This window comes from Dermacentor albipictus, chromosome 9 (assembly GCF_038994185.2).
Source record: "Dermacentor albipictus isolate Rhodes 1998 colony chromosome 9, USDA_Dalb.pri_finalv2, whole genome shotgun sequence".
Lineage (NCBI taxonomy): Eukaryota > Metazoa > Arthropoda > Arachnida > Ixodida > Ixodidae > Dermacentor > Dermacentor albipictus.
The window spans coordinates 87,500,764-87,527,507 of NC_091829.1; the positions used below are offsets into that span (position 1 = coordinate 87,500,764).

Below are 26,744 nucleotides of genomic sequence, written 5' to 3' on the forward strand. Positions count from 1 at the left end.
GGAAAGAAATACGGAGAAAAAAAGAAATGTACAGTGAGTGGAGTCTTCATTTCAAAACTCCAGTGGCCTTGGCTGCTGCTCTCGCCTGGATTACCAGTCCGCGCTGGGTCTCTAGGTCTGAGCTGGACAGGGTGGCCTCCCACTGCTCCTCCGGTTGTTGTGTTTGTATGTCTGGCGGTTTGGGGCCCGTACACCCCCACATGACGACGTGGTAGGCAGTGGGCTGTTCGTTACACCAGGGGCATGCGTCTTTGTAGTGTTCTGAAGGAGGAGGGGCGGCGTTGTGCTCGGGCAGCAACTGCGTATTTCGCAACCGGGCCCAAGTGGAACTGACTATCGCCGTTCAATTTCGCGCGCGACGGGGAGCAAAGCGGGGAGGCCGCGAAGGAGGGCGGGGGCGGCTTCGACTCCGCCATATCAAGTGCGCGCATTGCACGGTCGCGCGCTCCGTATCTTGAAAGGGACCTGCAGAGGGCTCACACGTTTGTGCACGCTGTGTTCTCGCCGCTCTTGCGCTGAAGCAATAGACAGCACGAAGGTCAGTTCGCTCGCTACTGCTGCCGCGCTTGTTCGCAGCAGCATTTTCACAGCGAGTGCGCGCGCTCATCGAGTGTGATGTGTTCATGCTTGCTTTTGCGCGCTGACACCATGTTCTTGTTAATTCAGTTAGTAAGCAAATGTTTCCAAGTTTACGCCGCCGAAATAACTACTACCCTTACTTCGTATAGCTGTCTACTAATTTGCTATCGCAATCGATGCTTCGCCTTCCGGGAGAAACTGCGACTTTTTTTGGTGCATACGGATCACTGGGATTACGGACTGTCGGAAAAATTTCACCGAAAGAGCACGTCCCCGTGCGAGCGCCGTATACCTCGTGAAGGTCGTGAAAAGGAGCGTGGCATGTATATCGCAGTACGCTACCGGCCGTGTACTTGGACCGCCGTTTTCACTGCAGTGTAGCACGGTCTTTGGGACAACAGATGGTTTTCATCTAGGCTCTTATATCTGTACTACACGCATTGGCGTAGAATGCACGTAGGCGTGGCTCAACTGTGTATGGTCATTGCACTGTTAAGTTGTGGGCAGAATTACTTGATTGCGTACGCTAATACGAAATATTGCGTATATTACATTGCCATGCGAGTGACAGTGAAGTGTGTATGAGGTACTTTTGTTGGCGAATTTCAATGTTCTTTTTCTCTTAAAATATTGTATTAGAGCACTTGGGATAACTAATAGAAAATGTCTTCCCTCGTTACCTTTCTGTTTATCGGTGTCCAACCCGTCATGGCAAACGTATCTGCTATTATTACGTCAAACCTATATTTAGGGGACTGAGAGAGAGATAAAGAGAGAGAATAATGTATTTATATGATGACTCTAGACCGATGCACTTACGCAAGCAATATTCATTGTTTTGAAGGGCTACTTGCAGTGATAAGTCTACTCCCAGCAACCAAATGTTTCCTTCAGCCTCTCAATTTATCACTGGTTGGCTTACCCATTTAGTAGTGTGCTTTGCAGCACAGACAACAGTTTCTCAAAACATAGAGCCAATTCAGGACAGTGACACATCATTTTGTCTGGTAAAGCAGTGTGGGCATCTTTGAAGCAGCTACTTCAAGCATGATTCATAGATGATGTACTTTGTTTCACATTTATAGTCATTGCTTCCTACATCCACTAAATCTGTGGTGTGGCTTCTGTAGAAAAAAGGAGACCAAGTGAAGTCTCATATCCAAAGCACGTAATCACAGAAACAAAAACACATGAAAAACATACTCAACGTTTCAAAGCTTGGGTGAGATGGTTAGAATGTTTCATCATGTGGGTCATAAGCTTGCCTGCAAGTAATTCCATGATCACTGATGGACATAGGAGACAACTAGTTTCCATGCCAGAAGCATAAGCAACGCTTATTGATAACAAAAAAGATAGTTATAAAGTGTGTACGTATGATATTTGTGCAGATTGTAAATGTACTATTGGATACCACTTTTATCACTGACTTCCTCAACTATACTCACGGACAACTTTCTGTGGCTATGAAGGGAAGGCTATGGGGGCGGAGCTTCTGCACACGTGTGTTACAGCGCCAAGTAGTCCGCCAGCGTTTGACAGTGCTTTTGGTTGCTCAGAACAGGAACTCAATCGATGCAGCTTCCATGTGTGACGGTTTCGCGTTTGCCCATACACGAAAAAGAAAAGCCACAAAATAAGTAAACTTTTACATTCAGTTGTGTGTTTTGGCTTATTTAACTGTTGCTAATAAGGTATGTTTTCTCTTTTCCAGCATAAACTAACATGGATGAAAATGCGGGACTGTTTTCAGACGCGCTCGCACTTATGCACCCTTTGCCTCCGTAGCTTTCCCTTCATAGCCACAGAAAGTTGTCCGCGAGTATAGAATACTCTGTTCTTAAGAAAACAAGAAAACTGCATTGGCATATGTGCTGAGGCTATGCACATTCTACTGTAAGCTTCTCAGTCTACTAGAGCAGTAAAATAACTACTGAAACACATACCATTCATAATGTGTGGTCAACTCCATTTCCACCTTCTGAATAAGTGAAATATCACCGAGGTCATCAAGCACAGGTGGTGCACATCTGTGAACTGGTGAAGAAGTTCGAGGAACAAATTGTGTTTGCGTTCCAGTGGTCAAAACTGCAGCTCATGTTTGTGTACCTGGTCAACACAAAAGAACAAACATGCACACAAACAATTTATAGGAATGACGCCAGCAAAACTTTTTTAAAAATAAACTACTGCTACGTGAGAGGAACACTGTCAAACAAACGTGCACATAGGATTTAATACTCACCAATAATTCTCACACATGGCCTTGTTTGCACTCCACGTGTGTACATCTGGTTTGGCTCAGTCTGTGCACTGCTACTACTGCAATTAGCCAAAGCGTACAATGACGTATTACTGAGCTCAATTTCTGGTGTCATCTGTGTCTGACTGGCGCCACTGTCAGCTGAGGATGATTCAATAATTACACTGGCCGATGCACATGATCCAGCCATGGCTTCAGCAAGAAGGTGCAAACAGAGAAATAGGTGAAGTTTACGAAAGAGCTGGCATGCTAAAAATCGCACCAATAACGTAATTACTGCCGAGATGCAAAGCAAAAATAAGGATCTGAGGTTGAAAAGCCAGTTCCCACATTTCTATACCAAATTATATAACCTTTTATTTCTCATAAATTGAAACCACATGGCAGCTCTTGGCTATGCGTAACTACAGCACAGCGATAAGGATGGGCTGAAGATATTTTACAAGTATACACAACAGCTGCGCGTTAGACTGCTACTACCACGAAAGAAATACGTACCTGTACAAATAATAAAGCAGCCGTAAATAAACCAAAACACAGTAAATATGGAAATGAGAACAGAGCAGAGACCTCATATCCACATCAACAATGCGTGAGCCATTGGTCAGTGATACTTTCAGTTAGCGTTTTCTCGTGGCTAATGGACGAGGTTCAGGGCGTGTTCTCCGTGCACCTGAAAGCACTCATGCAACCGGTAGCACATGCCCGCATGTAAGCTGCACGTGACAGATGGTGGGCAATGAGTATTCGGTGAATCGTGACAGTCAGCAGTAGAGTGCTAAGGACCCGGCGCTTCTCTTTCAAGTGTACAGAGAACATGCCCCGAGTGCACATCTCTTACACCGTGGCCGCGGCGCTCACCGAGCGTGATCTCGCCGATAACGGCACGCTAAAAAATACACCCCTGTACGTGCCAGGGGTGTGTGAGATCGGCTGTCCGCTATTGCGGACAGCCAGTTTTTTATGCGAACACAACACTCCCTGGCACGCTTCAGCCTCCGAGACCCCAACCCACGGGCTGCCCTGCTTCCAGCTTTGATCCCCCCCGTTACCCCTTGGGTGCCCTGGAGATCCTGCGCAGCCTCCTCTATAATAATCTCGGGTACTCTCCTGAGGCCTCCGTTTGCCGGTTACGTGTGCCCTCCTGAAGCAGTGCTTGTAAAGAATCCAATCTATCGTCGCGGCGAAAAAAGCAACCCGCGACTACCAGTTAGAACCTTGCCCTCGACTTATCCGCACCTTCAAATTCGTGCTCCATAGGGCATCTTTGTGCAAGCCCATGGCTTAAACACGCCTGTGCATCAACGCAAACGCCTGAGACCATTCAGTTGCTTGTTTCATGCGAAAGCTACGAGTGACATTTGTGACTACCTATGGCGATAACGGCTGCCCATTTAATTAATTGAAAAGCGCTTACCTCCTTTCTTCTCTTCGCGAAGACAGTACGTTCAGGCAATAGCGGCTTGGAATGGTCGAAAATCGTGGGCACCGCATAAGGCTTCAGCTTCCCTGCTCGCGGCCTTGCACCTGCAGCTATGCCAAAATTCAGCGAGAGGCGCACGCTCAACTCGTAGCATTCGTCTGTAAAGTGCGCCGAGCACAGCCTCGAGTGTTCCGAAGGGGACCAGGGGTGGTATTCTGTAGGAGTCCACCTAGTGGACTGTCCATTTCGGCCGCTGCTGATTGGCTGGGGCCGCTCCACTCCTCCTCGCTCGTACAACTGCATCCAATCAGCAGCGGCCGAAATGGACAGTCCACCAGGTGGACTCTTACAGAATACCGCCCCTGGTTTAAACTCGGAACGATCGCGTCTCCTACTGCAAGCCGGCCTCCACTACATTGTGACAACCAGCTATGACCACTGGATACATGACAACAGATTCCACAAAACACTGCTTCAATTCATACACAACAAAGCCTCAAAGCACACATATAATACGCATATACGCACCAAGAAATATGCCTTAAGGGCAAGTCTTTATCACAATAAAAAAACGAAAAAAGTGTCCCAATATAAATGTCCCCATCTATTACTGCTGGTGTCCCTGTGGGACACCAGCAGTAATAGATTGAAATGGAGATATAGGTGGCCCTACTTTAACGCATTGTACACGATGACATGGGTGCGATTTTAGTTGTTCGTATGGCACCAAAGGTATAAAATTTTAAGTAGAGTATTATGATTAAGGTGATCGAAAACATCGAGAAATCTGTGAAGATGCCGATGCACGATTCTTTATTTTCAAAAGCGTTAAGAATAATTTCTTTTTGAGGCAATAAAGCTCATTCGGTAGATTTAGCTCTAAGAAAGCCATGTTGTGCTGTGGATAACAATTTAAACCCATTGTAAAATTTCATTACCCGGTTTTCAAGCTTTCTCTCCAATCCTTTTGAAAAAGCGGTAAAATGGAAATCGGTCCGTAATTTGACAAGCTTTTTTATCATCGCTTTTATATAATACTATTAAGACTACGTAGGACTTGAAAAATTATAGACAGATCAGCTTACTGTCCATTGCCTACAAGCTATTTACTAATGTAATCGCAAATAGAATCAGGAACACCTTAGACTTCTGTCAAGCAAAGGAGCAGGCGGGATTCCGTAAAGGCTACTCAACAATTGATCATATTCACACTATCAATCAGGTGATAGAGAAATTTGCGGAATATAACCAACCCCTATATATAGCTTTCATTGATTACGAGAAAGCATTTGATTCTGTGGAAACCTCAGCAGTCATGGAGGCATTACGGAATCAGGGTGTAGACGAGTTGTATGTAAAAATACTGAAAGATCTCTATAGCGGCTCCACAGCTACCGTAGTCCTCCATAAAGTAAGCAACAAAATCCCAATAGAGAAAGGCGTCAGGCAGGGAGCTACGATCTCTTCAATGCTATTCACAGCGTGTTTACAGGAAGTATTCAGAGACCTGGATTGGGAAGAATTGGGGATAAAAGTTAATGGAGAATACATTAGTAACTTGCGATTTGCTGGTGATATCGCCTTGCTTAGTAACTCAGGGGACCAACTGCAATGTATGCTCACTGACCTGGAGAGGCAAAGCAGAACAGTGGGTCTAAAAATTAATCTGCAGAAAACTAAAGTAATGGTTAACAGTCTCGGAAGAGAGCAGCAATTTACAATAGGCAGCGAGGCACTGGAACTCGTAAGGGAATACATCTACTTAGGGCAGGTAGTGACGGCGGATCCGGATCATGAGGCGCAAATAATCAGAAGAATAAGAATGGGCTGGAGTGTGTTTAGCAGGCATTCTCAGATCATGAACAGCAGGTTGCCATTATCCCTCAAGAGAAAAGTATATAATAGCTGTGTCTTACCAGTACTCACCTGCGGGGCAGAAACCTGGAGGCTTACGAAAAGGGTTCTACTCAAATTGAGGACGACGCAACGAGCTATGGAAAGAAGAATGACAGGTGTAACGTTAAGGGATAAGAAAAGAGCAGATTGGGTGAAGGAACAAACGCGAGGTAATGACATCTTAGTTGAAATCAAGAAAAAGAAATGGGCATGCGCAGGACATGTAATGAGGAGGGAAGAAAACCGATGGTCATTAAGGGTTACGGACTGGATCCCAAGGGAAGGGAAGCGTAGCAGGGGGCGGCAGAAAGTTAGGTGGGCGGATGAGATTAAGAAGTTTGCAGGGACGACATGGCCACAATCAGTACATGACCGGGGTTGTTGAAGAAGTATGAGAGAGGCCTTTGCCCTGCAGGGGGCGTAACCAGGCTGATGATGATGATTACCTTATATTTCTGCATCTGCTTTGGAAAGGACCCACTTGATACGGCAAGGTTATAAATATAAGCTAGTACTGGTGCTATTAGAGTTTGGGCCAATTTTACAGGTGAGATTTGAACGCCATATATATCACAAGATCTGTTGTTCTTGAAGGAAGTATAAACACTGCACACTTAAGTGTCAACCGTAGGTTTCAAAAATACGCTATTGCTTTCCCGTCGTATAGTGTTGCAAGCGAAATCTGAACTCCAGACCGGTATTTATAATACCTTTGAAAAACGTATTAAATTTCTCGGCATGTACCACACCCTCAATACGTTCACCTTCAAACCAAAGCTCTATAACTCCGAACGTAGACTGTGTTCGTTTTCATAATTTATTAACTTTTTTCCAAACTTGTGCGCTACCATCACAGAACTCCCTGTCAAACTCATCGTGCAGAAAGTTTCTATTTTCCTTTTTGAGAAAGGACGTTACTTTACTGCCGTATTGTTTAAACTTGCCCAGATCAGCTAGGGCCTTGGTCCTCAGAAATTTCTTGTATTACTGGTTTTCCTTTTTAATCATTCTAAGGCAATCTCGATTTATCTGTGGCTAATGACTTCTGGTGGACTTTTTTTACAGTTTTCTCGGGGAAATGATCATGATATACGTGTTTAAACCAGGCGATGAATGCTTCATAGGCCGCATCTACAGTCTCAGAAGAAAATACGTCATCCCAGGTTTCATTTGAAATAATAGAAAAAAAGAAAGACGCGAGGGTGTCCGGAGTTAATATTTTGCACAGTATTCTGCGCTGATAAGTTGTGTTGTTTATTTGTAGCACATTTCAGGCGGACATAAATGGGATGATGGTCGCTGATGGAACCGTGTAATACAACGGAAAGTAAGCTACTAGCATTTACGTTAGAGATAAATACATCAATAAGTGTGGCTGTCTGCATCGTAACGCGTGTAGCCGTCTCAGTCAGTATGCAATTACCACTCGATTCCAAAGTTAGTAAAAGAGCTTCCTGCTCAGGAGATCATTTCAGGAGTTCGATGTTAATGCCGCCCCCAAGAATTGAATTGACCTTGTTGTCGCTTACAGTAGCTGAAGAGGCGGTCTAGGAATTCAATAAACGTATTTATGTCAGCATTAGGAGGTCGGTACGCTACGGAAGAAATATATTTGTGTCATAACAAAGTTAAACGTTCAACTTCGTTGCATATGAACGCAAATTCCGAAAGAACTTCACAGTCGAACATATGGTTACGGAACAGCCACCACAGTGTGGCTGCACTGAGGAGGCTGTTCTGTAGCAATATCTTTACCGAAGATAGCAAGGCCAGCCCCATCCTACGGGATCGATTCACAAAGAAGCTCTGATATCCTTCCGGCTTGTAAATTTCTCCGTCACATGCATACCATGTTTCAGTGAACATGATAGCGTCGAGCTGGAAAGTAAAATCTTCTATAAATACATGATAACTCATCTTCTTTGTGTCCAGCTGAACGAGTGTTAAGGTGTACGCAAGTATAGCATACTTCGGAGTTGATTTCAATTGTGTTCTGACATCTCGCGGTGACTCGTTTATCATTCAAGATAGACAGATCAGGCTCGCGAGAAGGGGAACAGTTTACGCAATCTTTTCTACGTCATGCGCGCTACGGATGTGCAGGACAGGAGATCTTTCTTATTTTCGCGCATAGACCTTGCCACCACGTGTCCAAGCAAAGCACCAGTTTTTCGCCTTTTTTGAGCAATTGCCATACCTAGCAACCCTTTCATAACAGGGCAAATGTGCTCGCTGATGAACACAGGTCCGCTAGACTTATGGCCAAACAGTGTCACGACTTATGGCCAGCACAGTGTCACGTTTAGATCAACCTTTAAACTGGAGAATAATGTTAGGAGCAACATTCAAGTTTATCGCTGGAACACGGTGGCAGACGTCAATATCTGACTCCGAAATGGGCTCCCCAAAAAGTGTGCCAATCTGACTCAGGGTGTCAGGAAAGATTTCCCCCTGAGTGAAAGGCAAACTCTTCACCTCGAGGTTGCATTTTCTGGAGTACGGCTCGGAGGCAGTGATGCGTTGCTCAAGCTTAAACGCTTGCTTTTGAAGGGGCTCGCAGTCCAAAATAAGCTTTTCATTTGCTTTTTTTAATATATTTGTTTTCTTACACAAGCTTGTCACGTTCGTTCTTTACTTTCCCAAATTCCAAGTTGAAGCATTCAAAACTTCGCTTAAGTTCGCGGATTCCTTTGTGTAATTCACGCTACAACCTTGCCTTAAAATCACTCATTTCCTTTGCTCCTCCTGGAACCGACCAGCATCAACTATGGTACAACACAGGTAAGTGGTAAATAGAAAAGAAAAAATTCTTGGACCTTGTCTTCATTCAAGGCACCAGTCAAAATATTTTACATTAAAAGAGATACTGTGCGAAGAATGTCAACCTGCAAAGATATCGGGTGCAGCGGTTACGTCGATCATCCATGCTGCCTTCGCTGTGCCAAATCATCATGAGGAGTCCGAATCATTCTAGGATATCTCCACGACGACTGCCTAAGAAACTACACGCAGCACGAGAGGCCACATACGGGCAGCTACCAATGTTCAGCGTGGCTCCACTTCATACATGGACAGCGCTATAAAGAGTTCATCGCGCACCTTCGTCTTTCCAGGACAAGGCGGGCCTCGGACGTCACAGCACTTACGGATTTATTTTGCCTTGTGCTGGGCATCGTCGAATTCGCCACACTCCGAACAGCCGTCTACACACGAACCAGCAAACTTTGTGTCGGCAATGCAGACAAGCGGGCTATTGAACTGCCATAGCGTCATCATGAGGAGTCCGAATCAGTCTAGGGTATGGCCACCAAGACTGTCTAAGAAACTGCAGGCAGCGCCAGAGGCCACCTACGGGCAGCTACCAATGTTCAGTGGGGCTCTGCTTCATACATGGACAGCGCTATAAAGAATGCATCACACACATTCGATTTCATGGGCTAGGTGGGCCTGGCACGGCCACGGCACTTACGGATTTGTTCTGCTTTGTGCAGGGCATTCTCGAGTTCGCCCCACTCCGAACTACCGGGCCTACGTGAACAAGCAAACATTCTCTTGGTGATGCATACCAGCGGCCCATGGAGCTGCCATTGCATCATCATCAGGATTCCCTATCACTTTAGGATATGGCCACCATGACTGCCAAAGATACTATACGCAGCGCGGGAGGCCGCCTACGGGCAGTTACCAATGTTCACCATGGCTCCGCTTCATACATGGACAACGCTATAAAGAGAGCCTCACCCACAGTCGACTTTCTTGGGCAAGGCAGACCCGGCACGGCCATAGCACTTACAGATTTGTTCAGCTTTGTGCAGGGCATTCTCGGATTCGCCACATTCGCAACCACCAGACATATACGAATCAGCAAACTTTGTCTCAGTAATGCAGTCCAGCGTGCCATCGAACTGCCTCTGCGTCATCATCAGGAGTTCCTATCACTCTAGGATATGGTCACCACGAATGCCCAAGAGACTACACATAGCACAGCAGGCCACCTACGGGCAGGTACCAATGTTATGGACAGCACCACTTCATCGATGGACAGTGCAATAAAGCGAGCATCGCGCACCTTCGATTTTAGTGGGCACGGAGGACTCGGCATGATCATGGTACTTACAGATTAGTTTGGCCTTGTGCAGGTAAGTCCCAACGCAAGTTCATTTCGTAGTGACTATCGTGCAGTTGCTTCCTGGCGTGCCGTACGCGTTGTCGGAATATAGCATATCAATGTATTCTTCTTGTCGTTTGATCTTATGTTGTGATGTGCCAACTAACCCTGGCCGCGCGCAGAAATAACTCTACGAAGAAATGTTAAAGGGCGAAGCCAAGCTTGATGATAAGGTTCTTGAACTCAAGAAGCTGTTTACTGAATCAAAAAGTGTGGTCCATGGCTTTATTGATGCGCCAAAGGATTCCCAAGGACGATGTACTCCTGTTCGCAACGACAAAGTGCACAATATATTGCATTCGCCAGAACGCATTCTGAACTTTCAAACCAAAGAACTTCTGGACGCTGACGACCGCAATTCAGGGTCAGATTTGATTATTCACGGCATTTCGGAACGACCTGATGACGCTTATGGAACCGCGAATGAAAAAGTAGTGAAAGGATTACTTGCACAAACGCTTAGCCTGTGGTGTAATTCCATCGGACGCATTCACCCACTATGAAAACGCTCCGATAAAAGGTCCATCATACACATACAAAATTTGAATGAGAACAAAGTGAAATTACGAAATGCCAATACCTCAAGGGATCAAAAGCGTCTATTCAAAATTACTCCTCACAAGAAACGGAAGTTGCAGTGGGATAGCGCTAAGAAAGAAAAGCAGCAAAGAATAAAAGTTAACTTAGTTCAATACTTGTTTACAGTTGATGAAAAAACATTTTTGGGGGGATGTATCGTGAAACAGGCGAGTAACGGCTGGAGAGCTTCATTCGACCAAGCCGCTCACATGACCTGCGCGCACTGATCCATATTTTTCCGATCTTGTAACATATCGCGAACAATGGATTGCGTGGAAACGCTGCGGGTGTCGGTACCGTTTACGCTAGCGCCTTGTAAGAAGCAATTAGGGCTAGACAATATTAATACGCAATGCATTGTGAAATTAATTAAAGCTTTCGCACTACTTCTGCTGTAACATGATCCCCACATCACTTTTGTTACTCAGACCTGGTTGCACGATTAACTGCCCGATGGTGATGCCTTCCCCCATCCTACACTGTCTTTCGCAAAGACAGGTGCCCTCGGGGAGGAGGTGTGGCAGTCTTAGTTAAAAGCTGCATTGAGGTTGTTTTAATGGTAGATGTTGACAAAAACAAATGCATATCTATCAAAGTGACTTGCTGGTATACATTTTAAGTGTATTTGGGCTGTACACACCATCAAAGGTCGCCGCAGAATACCTTAGCACACTGAAAAATTACATGGCTAAATTTGAAATTCAGGCCTTGCTAATCGGTGACTTGAACTTACCTAGAGTAGAGTGGGAGAGCCTTGATGCTGGTGCTAAGATCTCAAAATATTGTGACACGCTGACGAAGAAAATGTTTTAATCCTGGTAGGAAGAAGACGACGCTCTGGACTTCCTGCGCTGTCTACCATGTTGTCAGCTGCAACAATTATTGTAAATATCTTGTAAACATACGGCTGACTGTTTTCAAACCTGTAACAATTTTGGTGGAGGTTGCGGGATCATCATCAAGACGTATTTACGCAGCGGGCACTCCTTGGCTGCATCTACAATGGCAGCTCAAAACGAAGATGATTCGGGTCCATCGGCACCCACGCCCACCGTCATTCTAGCACAACACCGCGACGCAGAAACCTTTTCAGGCACCGACGACACTGATGCTGAAGGCTGGCTTCAACTATTTGAGCGGGTGACCGCCAGCAACCACTGGGACCAGACCATCATGCTCGCTAATGTGATATTTTACCTCGTGGGCACGGCACGCGTCTGGTTTCAGACCCACGAGGAGGAACGTAGCAGCTGCGGCATTTGTAAACAGAAGCTCAAAGATTTGTTTGGCAAGACTGTTGGACGTCAGCGCGGCGCCCAAAAAGACCTCGCTTCACGTGTCCGGCCGTGCATTGAATCCTACCTCACGTACATCCAGGATGTGCTCGCTCTGGGCCACAAAGTTGATCCGAAGATGTCCGAACCTGATAAAGTTGCACAAGTCATTAGGGCATAGCAGACGATACCTTCCATCTCCTTGTGTTCAAGAATTATTCCACTGTGCAAGCCATTTTTTACCTAATGCCGGCGATCTCAAGAAGCCAAGAGCCACCGCATTGACCAGCCATTTCCCCGCCTTCGCAACACGGCCGCTACGTCGACCTGCGAAGACCTCCGCAGTCCGCCCACGCTCAATCACGCTGATGACATTCTAAATATAATCCGAGGTGAAATATAAGCCTCATCTCCTGTCGCGACCCCAACCCAGGGCCCCGACAATCGCCAGGCGACCGTCTCATTGAACCCCTCCGTCGTGCGCCAAGAATAGGCGCACGATGGAGGGGTTCGCCACCACGACGCCAGGCCTCTCCACTTACTGGTTTTTCTTTCTTTGCCACTTTAAAATTACACTTCCTACTTAAACCTCGTACAGCGTGCAGCACTCCATCACTATAAATCATGGCATTTCATTTCCAGCAATGTCTCACAACACGTTCTGGCCAGTGGTAAGTCCCTTTACCCGAGAAATGAGGCCTACGCAATACTACTAATCTTCATCCTTTGTTTAGGTTAGGGGCTCTCAGTACCCCCAAGCACTTCATCACTCAAATTTGTGCACATTTGCAATATCCAGGGATGCGTCCTCTAAACATGGTGAGTAAAAATATAGCAAGACAACGATTATTTTAGTCCAATGAACTGTAGAAATTCTCTGCATACACATGGAGGCTTCATGCCTGATTTCGTGAGACAGACAATGAGATGACTGTACTCGAGCTCGGCAGTAGACGCTGCATTTCGAAAAGGGTAAACTTAACGTTTGAATACTGTTTATCTTCAGACGAAGAACATTCAATCCACACTACTCAATATGCTCTCTTAGGTCAGTTGTGGTTAAGGATGCTACACCTCTATCACAGGTTTAATAGCCTAGGCCACATTATTGCAATATATACTGCTGAAATTCATTCTGTAGGAAATACTCCAGCTACGACATTCGGTGTATTTCTGTTTAGGTTTTACGCTTCACAATTGCTCCGTTTTGTGGACAGTAATTAGGTTGAAGCAGTTGCTCCACTAGTAAATATCATTTATAACGAATTTTCTGCATGTTGTCTGAGTCATGTATATTTAAGATTTGCTGTATTCAGAATGATTAGGTGAAAGCTAATTTCATTGTTATTTCCAAGCACACAGTATAATCAGTTGAGAAAAATTGCCATTTCCTTAATCAGCAATAGCATAATAACCTTACGTTCTGGCAAATGTGCATAAATAAAATGTGCCCGAGGAAGGTGACATGTGTTCGGTCAGTAATCGCAGTGAAATAAACTTGCAGCCGTAAGCCATAACCCCTATATATACAATGCACTTTGTCCTTGTTTTGCGAGTTGCACTTTTTTGTTTTCTTTGATAAGCAGGTAGTGGGTGTATTTCATGCATCTTCCACCAATATGTTACGGGGATGTTGGTAGTATAGAAACAGCGTACTTACAATGTATACATGATGCGTCAGAGCAGTTAAGATGGCTGACCACTAACAACACGCTGCCGCCAGCATTTTGCGATCTTCTTCTTCCTTTTTCTTTTTATTCCTTCCGTAAATGTACGTTTATCAATATGTCAGGTTGTTTTTAAATTTACTTACCGAGTTGGATACCTACAAAAATGTTATAGCCACCTTTTGTACACATTTGGTTCCACACTTGTCCATTGTGTTACTCGATTCATTCTCGTGTTTTTTTTTTTCTCGCGTATTCCTATTTATTAACCTGTGGATATGCAAGGTCTTGTAGGTTTACGATTTTCTATGTTGTTGTTTCCCTCCTACCTCATTTCAGTGCTTACTGCCACGGCTTCGTGCTTCTGACAATTTGTATTCTCGCCCACTCCTCATGTAAAACCCCTCCGGCAAGGGAATTTGAGGTACTATAAATAAATAACAGAAAATAAATACTATGGGTCATAAGGAGTATGCGTGTGCTCATGAAGCCGTTGTAGGCGTTGCCCTGTCGTCATTTTGACTTTGTCATTGCACTGCACTACAGCGGTGGCGTAGGGGTGGAGCCTCCACCTCGCGTGCAAGAGGACCGTGGTTCAAATCTCGGTGCACGCGATTTTCCACTAAATCAAAAAATCCGTGGGTTGATAAAATTTCAGAAACAGGCCTAGTGTAAGGCCTAATCCCGTTGACTAGATTAGGTAATTCACTCCCTCACCGTAGCAGGATTGGCCACCCTGTTTGAGTACTTGGCCGCACCCTTCTATATGAATACAACAATCAAACCCCAGCCCTTAGTCCCCAGCAGCTGCGAAGCAACTTACCCACGGCGGCGGTCAGACCTGTCACACAGCAGTGGGTACTACGAATCTCTGGTCCCGGACAGGCCACCATTGCAGTCTGAAACTGGCAACGCTTAACGCTAGAGCGTTATCTACTGAGGCGAGTCTAACAGTGCTGTTGGAGGAATTAGCGGGCAGTAGATAGGATATAATAGGACTCAGTGACGTTAGGAGGACAAAAGAAGGATATACAGTGCTAAAAAGCGGACACGCCCTCTGCTACCGTGGCTTAATGGAAAGACGAGAACTAGGAGTCGGATTCCTGATTAATAAGGATATAGCTCCCAACGTACAGAAATTCTATAGCATTAACGAGAGGGTGGCAGGTCTTGTTGTCAAACTTAATGAGAGGTAATAATTGAAGGTCGTACACGTTTACACCTCTATATCCTGTGATGATGACCAGGAAGTCGAAAGCTACTATGAAGACGTGGAATCGGCGATGGGTAAGGTCAAAACAAAATATACTGTACTGATGGGCGACTTCATTGCCAAGGTAGGCAACAAGAAGAATGGAAAAAAGCCAGTGCGGGAATATGGTGTAGGTAATAGGAATAACAGGGGAGAGTAATTAGTAGAGTGCACAGGACGGAATAACTTGCGCATAATGAATACATTCTTTCGCATGCTGGATAACCGAAAGTGGACGTGGAGGGGCCCGAATGGCGAGACTAGAAATGAAATAAACTTCATACTCTGCGCTAACCCTGGCTTCCTACAACATGTGGACGTGCTTTGCAAGGTGCACTGCAGTGACCGTTGAATGGTAAGATCTCAAATTAGCCTACACTTGAGGAGGGAACGGAATAAACTGGTACGCAAGAAGCCGGTGAACTAGTTAACGGTAAAGGGAAAATAGAACAGGTATTCGGTTTTAACTCAGGAAGACGACCTTAGTGTTTAAGCAATGAACGACAATCTTATATTCCTGATTAAGGAGTGGGCAATCAAAATCGGTGGTAACTTCATTAGACAGGATACCAGTAAGCTATTGCAGCAGATGAAACATCTGCTTAAGGAACAGCACTGTATGAAATCCTCTAACCGTACAGCTAGAATATAACGGGCTGAACTTTCGAAGGTAATAGACAAGCGTAAGATAGCTGACATAGGGAAGTATAATATTGATTGAATTTAGCATACTTTCAGGAACGGGGGAAGCATAAAAGCAGTCACGAAAGTAGTAATAGGCAAGAATCAGATGTTTGATTTAAGAGACAAAGCCAGAAACATCATTACTAATATGGATAAGATAGTTGAAGTGGCTGAGGAAGTCTGCAGAGATGTATGCTGTACCAGTGGCGCCCACAAAGACAATGTACAAGGGAATAGTCTAGAGGAATTTGACATCCCAGAAGTAATGCCGGAAGAAGTAAAGAAAGCCTTGGGAGCTACGAAAAGGGGGGAAAGCACCTCGGTAGGATCAGATTACAGCAGAATTGTTGAAGGATGGTGGGCAGATTGTTCTAGAGGAACTTTCCAATCTGTATACGAAAGCCTCATGACCTCAATCGTGCCGGAAATGGGAAGAATGCCAAAATAATCTTAATCCTCAACAAAGGGGTGGCCAAAGACTTCAAAAACCATTAACCGATCAGCCTACTGTCTGTTATCTACAAAGTATTTACTAAGATAATCGCAAATAGAGTCAGGAATATCTTAGACTTCTGTCAACCAATCGACCAGCCAGGATTTCCGAAAGGCTACTCAACAATGTACCATATTCATACTAATATTGAGGGGATAGAGAATTGTGCGGAATATAACCAACCCTACATATCGCTTTCATTGATTACGAGAAAGCATTTCATTCAGTCGAAACCTCAGCAGTCATAGATACAGTACGGCATCAGGGTGTAAACAAGCCGTATGCAAAAATACCGAAAGATATCTATAGTGGCTCCGCAGCAAATCTACTCCTCCATAAAGAAATGAACTAAATCCCAATAAAGAACGGCGTAAAGCAGGGAGATACGAGCTCTCTAATGCCATTCGCAGCGTATTTAAAGCAGGTATTCAGAGACCTGAATTGGGAAGAATTGGGGATAAGAGGTAATAGAGAATACCTCAGTAACTTGCGATTCGCTGATGATATTGCCTTGCGTAGTAACTCAGGGGACCGATTTCAATGCATGGTCACTGACCTGGATACGCAAAGCAGAAGGTTGGGTTTAAAATTAATCTGCAGAAAACTAAAGTATTGTTTGACAGTCTCGGAAAAGTACAGCAGTTTACGATAGGTAGCATGGCACTGGAAGTGGTAAGGAAATACATCTACTTAGTGCAGGTAGGGACCGCTGATCCGGATCATGAGTCTAAAATAATCAGAACGATAAAAATGGGCTGGGGTGCCTTTGGCAGGAATTCTCAGATCATGAACAGCAGGTTGCCATTATCACTCAAGCGAAGAGCGTATAGCAGGTGTGTCTTACCAGTAGTCACCTAGAACCAGTGCAGAAACCTGGAGGCTTACGAAGAGGGTTCTACTTAAATTGCGGACGACGCAACGAGCTATAAAAAGAAGACTGATGGGTGTAACGTTAAGGGGATAAGAACAGAGCAGATTGGGTATCTTCAAGAAAGTCAAGAAAAATAAATGTGCATGGACAGGGCATGTAATGTGGAGGGAACATAGCCGGTGGTAACTAAGGGTTACGGACTGGATTCCAAAACAATGGAAGCGCAGCAGGGGCCGGCAGAAAGTTAGGTGGACGGATGAGATCAAGAAGTTTGCAGGGACAACATGGCCACAATTAGCCCATGACAGGGGCAGTTGAGAAGTATGGGAGAGGCCTTTGTCCTGCAGGGGGCGTAACCAAACTGATGATGATGATGACTGCACTCCAGTCATTTAGTTCTCGTCATGGCGTCGTCGCAGATAAGCTTTATGATACAGTCTGTGATGTGTGGTGCGCGACATAGTGCGGTGTCCGGGACGGTTCGAAGCAGACGACGCTGAGTGCACGCGCGCCGAGGTGGAAGAAGGAAGACAACGACGCCGAAGAGCGTCCGGCACGAGAACGCGCGGCGCATGAAACAACAAAAAGAAGAAAACAGCCAATCAGAAAAGACCACGGGGCGTTAGGCAGCCAATCCAAGAATGCCAAATCGGCCAGACGAGAAGAAAAAGCGTGGTGCGCTGGCAGAGGGGCGCGACACGCAAGAGCACACGCAAGAGGACACGCAGGGAGACGCCAGGAGAGTCCCAGGAAGCGACGCCAGGAGGAGGTCAACCACCGGAGCGGGCGTTGAAGACGGGCCGTCGGGTTCCGGACCCGAGCCCACCAGGACTTCACCCGCCCGGGGCCTCCTGCCAACCTGTTCCTGTGCGTCGCCCGTCTACCTGAGCGTGCCGTCAGCTCCTCGAGGCCGGCGGTGAGCTTCTGCGCCAGTGGGCAGGACGAGAACAGTCGGGCTACGGGCCCGAGTTCTACGCCAGCTGCCCGGCCAGAACGCCGCCCCGTCTGTCGTGCCACCTGCTGCCCGAGGCCGACGTTTGAGCTTCCGCGCCGTGGGCGAGAGGGGAGCAGTCGGGCTACGGGCCCGAGCTCTCTGTCCGGCCAGAACGCCGCCCTCGTCCACTCCCGCCACCCAGCCGCCAGCGTTACCTCGCCCAGCCAGAGCTAGCGCGCTCCCGGCGCCCGGCCGGTCAGCTAACGCCGCAACCTTTGGTGAGACCGGCGCCATTCCTTTTGCCAGCTTGTCGCCGCGTCGCCGCGTCGAGACTCTGACGCGTCCCCGCCCTCGTGGCAAGCCCGGACTCACACCCTCATGTGTTCCTTACCGCAATGTCCGCTTGAGTGTTTATTTTATGCATGTTTTTCTATTTCCTTCTATTTAGTTCACGCCTCTTTTTAGTTTGATTAAAAGTCTTTGTGTGTGTGTTCAAACCAACGGCTTTGTCCTCGATTGGGTTCTCGGAGGCTCCGCCTAGGAGAACAAACTGAACCATTGAGAACACGAACATTTGCCCCCATAAGTGGGTCATCACACAGTCCTAGTCACATTGTCATCCTATTCTCGTGGTCATCTGATCGCACTTATGCTGGCGTCACTCTATCGTCTTCAATGCGTCGTCGTCTCAGAGTCCTCGTTGTACTCTTCTTGTCACATTGTCTCCGCCCTAGTGATGGCCTCAATCATGTTCATTACAATTTCATCATTCAACTCCCTTCCTACCGTGGCCGTGAACTCTTCAATAGCGTTATAGCACTCACCGACACCGCAACGCGTAGATACTAAGGTTGGCGCTTTCAGCTGGTATCGTGGTTCCAGCTGCGAAAGTCGAGGAGAATAAAGATCATGGTGATTCTAACTCCGTCCTTCCATCGACGTCAATCGGTCGCCATTTTATCGTAATCACGTTGTCCTTAGCAATCATGATGATGCCACAATTTTTCATGCCATCGGGGTCATATCGTTGTACTCAGACAGCTCCTATCAGCCATCCGTTGATATATCGCCCGTTGCCTTGCAGTCGCATTCATTCTATCGTCTTCACTCCAGCTTCGCCATCCAACACTCAAAATTCCGTCCTCGTCAGGCATTCATCGACATCGAAGCTTCGTGATGTAGTCACTGTCATGCCTCGTCGCCATTCACTCATGGTAATCATATTGTCTTTATACCGGTGTCCGTTCCTTGCCTTCATTGTGTGGTCATTGAACAATCGTCCTCATGCTGTCGTCTTACATACGGCATAAGTTCATCTCCATGATTCCGTCGCCGTCATTGAAGCATCGTCATGCAGTCGCCGTCAAGCCTTGTCGCTATCCACTTGTCATACCGATTGTTTCAGTCATGACGACTGACATAGTGACGGACGCCAGTTCGTATCGAGGGAATGAATGACAATAATCGCTTTTTGCATCGTAGGCTAGGCGAGATGGTTGGTGTGAAAGAAAAGTACCATTCGGAGGGAAGTTTATCACAAAAGAAAAGGAAGGCTTGTTTGTGCTCGGAAACAAAGATAAATCCGCGCACAAGCTGGCATGATTTATCTATCTCCTCAATAAATTGTTGACTTGAAATCATTTTCGCCGTCATTTGCTGACTGTTGAAAGTTCCCATGTAGCCCAAATTTTGGGGCGCCCTAAGATTGGCTGGCGTTGGCTGGGTGCTATTGCTGTGGTAGCACGTTTGCTGGTACCACAGGTGTGTTGGTACCACAGGTATGCTTCAGGCGACGTACTTGCCTCATCACCAGAGTTGTCACTCGATTCATTCCCCAGTGCTTCACCGTGGAAGTACTGTTTCTCCCGCTGATATATCTCGCGGTTTTGGTTTAGCATCCTATCGTCTGCCCTCAGAACATAGTAGGATCTCGGCCGTGCTGTTCCTACAACTATGTCCTTGCGTGACCATATGAGCCCTCCTTCCTGCGCACCACATATTCATGTGCATGGGCAGCAGGTATTCGCGAAAGATGCATGTCAGCTTGTGCTTTCTAACCTTCACAATTTTCTCGTCCCATGCGTCAGCCAGTGAAGTATGCAGGCGGTTTTCTTGAAGAAGCTCTCTCTGGTACCGACTGTCGTACAGGGGGCTTGCCCTGTAAGTCCTAACACCAAGCCAGAATTCTGCGCCAGCCTGAAAAAATTTTTTACAATTCGTTTAGTCAGTCAGGACTCATAGATAGTGTCAAATGTGGGTGTCTCTATCAAGCACCTGAGTAGCTACGCATAACCGGAGATGATAGAAAAATCTGGATGTTTCTCAGACAACGATTTGAACTGTTCCTGAAAGCAATGGCATGAACCCCAAAGCAGTGAAGAGAAGTGACAAAGACAGCTTTGGTCTTGAGCATGGTAGACTAGGACGTCATCGAAATTTTCAACAACTTCGTATTCAGCGAGGGAGAGAACAACGAGGACTTCTGTACCGTCGTTGCCACGTTAGCAAAATACTGCGCAGATCTAAACTACGTTGTCCACGAGGAGTACGCGTTCCGTACCCGAGAACAGGCTGAAGCAAAGCCCTTCAGGAATTTCTCGTAGGATCTGGAAAAGCAAGCTTGGTACTACACCTTTGGCAGCATGACAGACGACTTGGTTCGAGACCAGATAGTGTTTTGCATAAACTCGGCGAAGCTGAAAGAAAACCTTCTCAGGGAGAAGTTAGCTCTTGTAATAGCGACTGTAACATGCAAAGCAGCCTAGATTTCTTCGCGCCAGAGCGCGTTGCGGTAAAAAAATGATGCTCAAGCTGAGGCTGTGAGTACAAGCCGGGCAACATGACACACACCTCAGCAGGAACTCAGGTGTTCGCAGTGTGGAAGATAACGTGTATATCGACGGTACCCAGCGTTTGTCAAAATGTGTCGTATTTTCAACACACTGAACTATTTTGGCACAAGCTAGTGTGTTCGGAATGAGAACGCATCATTCAAAACGTCCATGAGCGAACGGACGGGGTAGCCGCCCTCGTTATTGTTCGAAAGAAACATGCCAAACAACGGTTTAGCATGTACCCTAGAAGCATATATGCATCTCTAGAGAGGGAGAATCATAAAATATCCTGTCGAAAACAAAAAACATCAAGGCATAGATGACAAGCGCGAAGGTATTCGCTCGTCTCGATGCCAACGCCAACATGCATCGAGTTCCGTTATATCTTCTTTTATCAAAAGTATGCATGTCTGCACCACAGTAAAATTTCGGTCGTTCTTTGTCCTCGCTTCTCCGTTGGAACGTGAAGTTCCTCGGGCAATGACCGGCAGTTGTTGATCAAACGCAGACAGAAAATGATGGAGATTAGATGTACAAGAAATAATCATAGATAAACTTTTCTACGTACAAGGCAGGTAAACAAATGCGTTACAAGCTTGAACAATTGAGAAACAAAGCCTCACTCTTCGAATGTCTCAATGACTGTTAGAGCCCAGACTCGTTTTAAAGTACATAGTATGGAGCCTCACTGGTCAATCAGCAATTCTGATTTCAGCCAAGTCTAAGGGACAGTATGTCGTCCCTATTATTATAGCGCAAATAGACAAAGAAAAGGGGCGGTAGGGCAGTTGGCCCGTCCATCAAATTCTGCTGCCAAAGAGAGTCAAACGTTTGTTAAGCCGCACGCCATATGCATGGGCTTTCTCAGAAAGAAAGGTATTGGAAGACAACGTTATTTTCCTTCTTCCCCAAAACTCCGTTGCGCTCTCATTTCTAAGTAGTCAGGGACGGCCTCTGCAAAACACGCCAGGCCCGTACAAGTTATTGCTAGGCCGTCTCGAACCTCGATTGCGTCTCTAGACCGCAAACGTCTCGGATGCCGGGACATCGACACAGCATAGTGCAGCTGCACACAAGGTTTGTCCGCGTGGAAGATTGATAACCGTCCCTGTCATCCGAAGTTATTGTCTACAAGACAAAGTTATCCGGGGGCATGTTTACAAGACGCCAGCGTCCGAATGCGCTCTTCACATGCGCACCGCACATCTACAGCGCACACTACAAGCTGTCACTCGACATCACAGAGGCTTTCCTCCACACCCAGCATCAAAGACCGCCGATTGTTTTCCGGACGCGTAGAATAGATCCCCGCTCCGCACAAACACCTCGTGGCCAATGTGGCTAAGCCTTTGTTAACCTCCACTTAGCCAGGTACTCAGGAGCTAGAACCACAACACCGCGTACGGCAGTTCATTCAAAGTTGGTCTGTGTGGACAAATGTGGCCGTCGGCGGACTGACAACTCCGTGCGCACAATACCGACTTTCCTTAATCCCCCCCTCGCACCCCAGGAGCCTGCTGTGACTCGTCAGCCTACACTGCACGGTCCTTCTGACCCCCTCAAAACAGAAACGGTTGCCCCGCTGACATGGGGGGAATTGAACCCCCTCTCTATACACAAGCACGTGGGCGACTCGCGACACTCAAATACACAAACAATAAAAACGGCCTTCCACGACCCTCCTAATGAGTATACTGGGACCACAATGTGCCCATCTATAGTACTATAGCCAAAGGCCGCTGTATCCTAGAATTTAGGCTCTGCAGGTTCCATGAAAGAAAATAGACATACGCAGCCCTACACGGGGGCTTGAGGAGCGTGAAAGGAACAGAAAAATAAAAATGAAAGGACCACAAAACATTTCTCACAGTGATAAACAAAGGGGCGAAAACTGAACTTCATGGTGGTGAGCATGAAAAAGAAATGCTCATGTATGTACAGAAAACACTCTCCAACGCACTGCACGGCACAACAACAGAAATTGACGTATGCAGGTTATATACATAGTATATACATGGTTCCACAGTACTATAACCTCCACAGACATGGACGACAACAGCCGCAAGACGTTCCACCAAGGCTGAACTGTCCCACGCACACGTCCTTTGGTTGAACGAGAATGTTTACGCCTGCCCCTGCTAGCATGGCTATTTCTGTCTGGCCTTTCTTTTCTGTTATTTTACTCGGTTGGCGCCCATGAATGATTCGAGAGCCTTGACAATTCATCAGTATTGGCGTTACATGCTCCTTTCTGGTGACGCACGGTTACATTGTAGTTGCTGTAGCGAAGGCACCCATCTTGCTAACTTAGCACCCTGCGGGGTAGTGACTGTCAAATATCACCATGGGTTATTATCAGAGACAACATTCACCACTGCTTTGAAAAGCCAGTAGTGAAATTTCTTGAGTGCCCAAATAATAGCGATGGCTTCCCTCTCTACAGTTGACCAGCGCGCCTGTTTCGGGTGAAAGCGATGGCTCTGCAAAACCTATCGGCTTTTCGTTTCCATCCGCTAACATTTGAGTCACACAGGCACCGGCCGCGGTCCCCGACGCATCAAGGAATAGCCAGTATGGCTGATGAGGCCCAGGAGTGTTCTAAGCGACAGCTTGACAGCGAGATAATTTTAGACTGTCGAACGCCTACTGCGCATCTTCCGACCACGGACTTGAATTAGGACTCCCCCGCCTGGGCAAACTTAGAGTCATAGTTTTACTTAGTTAGAGTCATAGTCATAGTCGGCGTAGTTAGAGACATAGTCCCGATAATTCCCACAAAGGCCCAACAGACTTCGCAACTCTTTCTTTGTGTGATGTGGCACAAGACCTCTTATGACAGCTATCCTCTCAGGCTCTGGTGCATGAGTACCAGAGCCAACTATATGTCCCATATAGCGGACATGTTTTTGCGCCACCTGGCATTTTTCGGAGCTGGCTTTCAGCCCGGCATCACTTTGCAGCTTAAGCTCGATGTCTAAATGATGGAGGTGTTAATTCCAGGTAGATGAAAAGATTGCAATGTCATCTAGGTATGCTGACGCGTAGGCTTGGTGTGCAGGCAGGAATGAATTAACCATCCGTTGGAAGGTAGCCGCAGAGTTTTTCAACCCAAATAGCATTACCTTCCTATGCTGATCATTGCTTAACTGCCATAGCGTCATCATGAGTAGTCCGAATCCTTCTAGGATATGGCCACCACGGCTCCCCATGAAAATACACGTAGCGCGAGAGGCCGCCTAAGCGCCCCTCGCACAGATTAATAAGAGTTTCGCTGGAGCCTCGGATACCAGTACCTGTTGTGATTATATTCGAAAAGCCGTTGGCCAACATCATATAAACAAATTCAGTGAGACGCAAAAATATGCCGCAAACACAGCAGGTCGCTTGTAGTTATTCCTTTATTAGCGTCGAAATTTGTATCTATTTTCCGCGTTATATGCGTTGTTTTAAGCCGGTATTGACAAAGGGTGTACTCTAGGTGTGACTACGGGATATACTATTATTGTATTGTATTATTGTATTATTATTGAGTTTTCACTGAGGCGATAGACAACATGACAGGCACTACATTGCACTGCTGCTGCTGCTGCCACAAATTCTCGCTCCAGCGTTTTGACTGCAAGTGGGGGATGTAATCTTCTATCATGTGTTCATATCATCCTGTGCGCACTGCACCATGTTTCTTAATTTGCATATTAGGTGAATGTTTGCTAGCTTATGCCACCGGTAAAACAGTTATCCATGCCCTGTGTAGCTGTCTATGCATTCCCTATCGCATTCGATGGTACGGCTTTTGGCTAAAACTTAGACTTCTTTGTTTGTGCCGGCTCTCACATGGAGGTTTGGGGTTAGACTGCCCAAAGCGCGGGACCTGCACATTTCGCCCATTACTTGCCTAGTAGACTCTTAAACTATGTTGAAACGGCGCGTCCTTTAACATAATTCGTGATCGCTCTGGTTTTTATAAGGAAACATTCTTTCTTAAGTACACCAGTAATATCTGTCTGTCACGTGAAAAGTATTATACATACTTTTCGAAATTCAGACACTTAACAGCAATTATACAGTAACCGTAACTGAACATTATCTTTTTAAGGGATGAGGAAGAGCATAAACAAAAAAATATATAGAAACTACAGCAGTGTTTTCTAAGTATGAGTGAGCATACCCAAGTATTTTAGTTTGGTAACCTCCAAATTTCAAGTTACACTACCCAAAATTTGGTCTTGGTGCAGTTCGAAATTTTAGTTGACCCACCTGGAAATGTCAAGGCGGCCCAGCCATAAAACTGAGGTTGGCCAACCAAAAAATTGCTAGTTGGCACAACCTTAAATTTCTAGTCGGTCAGTCCGTAAATTTCATGATGGCCCACGTGGAATATTAAGCCGGCGCATCCTAAATTTAAGTTGCCCTCTCGCAAATTTAAACTTGAGCAATCCCCAAATTTTTGATCTCAACCCCTAAATTTCAAGTTGGCCCACCCCCAAATTTGAGCTGGCGTACCCAAAATTTTGTCGGCCAACGTGATATTTCGCCATGGGCCAAATTAAATTTAAGCGGTTCACAAATTGAAACCAGCAGATGGCGATGGTTGCGATAATAAAAATTCACTTTTTGTTCACTCCAAACTATAGGGCAACTTTCAATTTTTTACAATAACATTTGAAAGTCATGCAACATTTCTTTTGGTAATACATACATTACTATGTAATGCACTTTTGTTCATATTTATTTTGTTTTACGTGTACCGCCTTCGCCTCGCACCCAGTGCGATTGTGGGTATGTGCCATATATTTTACATCATCGGAAATTGTTGGGTGGCCACATCGCTGAGATCTACCATGGCGGTTGCCGTGAACGCTCCCGCGGGCGAAGGCGCCGCGAACGCCGGCAACGGCGCACAGATAAGCAGCACCACAGAAACCTCGAAGCCGCGGGCGTTGCGTATTGCCTCAACCATTGTAGTAATTGTGACCTACCAATTTAGCACCGAGTCAGGGAAGCCACACTTTTGCCGAGGAAGCGGCAAGACCGGAGTGAGCAACCACTCCGCCGTAGCCTCCCCCGAAGCCAGACCAAGTGGGCTTGAGTGGAAATCGGCGATGGAATTTGAACCCACCGGAAACCAGGTATTGCAGCGCAACCAGTTGCTCAATATGCCTCCCCGTCACCCGCCTAATGTTTCGACAAGTCAGCGTACCATTCAAGTGCCCCATACACAGCCCAGTAATGCCGCCGAATCAACCAACCTGTCAACGGGCAAAACGAACATGCACTCAACTCTCAACCCAACCGCACATGCAACTGAACAACGAACCACCCAACCAAACGCTCACGAACGGCAACAAAACGTGAACGTACCGGAAAAGTTTGGCGTCGACGAGCCACATCAAGGTCTCCCAAAAGAGCATGATGAATGACACCAGGGGCAACGCACACCAAACTGCAAAACCAGCGCGAAGAGATGCACAACTCTGGCCCAATAAATATACCGTTCTTGTGCAGTGTCACAACTTGATACGTGAATATTCTTTCGTGTGTGCAGGCAATACGAGCAAGTCGCATAACAAGCAAATACGCATGCCCCATATGAAAAAGACGTTTTCGGTCAACATTACACGTGGACTAATGCTTGAATGAAAATTCCTAAAACTCCTAATGCAATTTCAAAAGGGCTCTTGTTGTGACGTCAAAATTGTGCTTGACTTGTAATGGCGCAAATAATACCCGATGCAATGGGGCTTAGGCGATGCTGGTTATGATGAGTGGCTGTTGACTCAGGAACCTCCGAAATATTGTTGATGGACACAGGTACGCATGCATATGT

At 46.3% G+C, this 26,744-nt stretch overlaps 1 long non-coding RNA gene across 1 annotated transcript; it reads right to left on the reverse strand.

The window, feature by feature from the left end:
• LOC135908940 (uncharacterized) lies at positions 1 to 26,707 on the reverse strand. Its single transcript, XR_011508336.1, has 5 exons — positions 26,279 to 26,707; positions 4,260 to 4,375; positions 2,825 to 2,901; positions 2,526 to 2,688; positions 1 to 298 (listed from the first exon to the last, which is right to left on the reverse strand). It is a non-coding gene; the product is annotated as an uncharacterized lncRNA (long non-coding RNA).
• Positions 26,708 to 26,744: the final 37 nt, after the last annotated feature.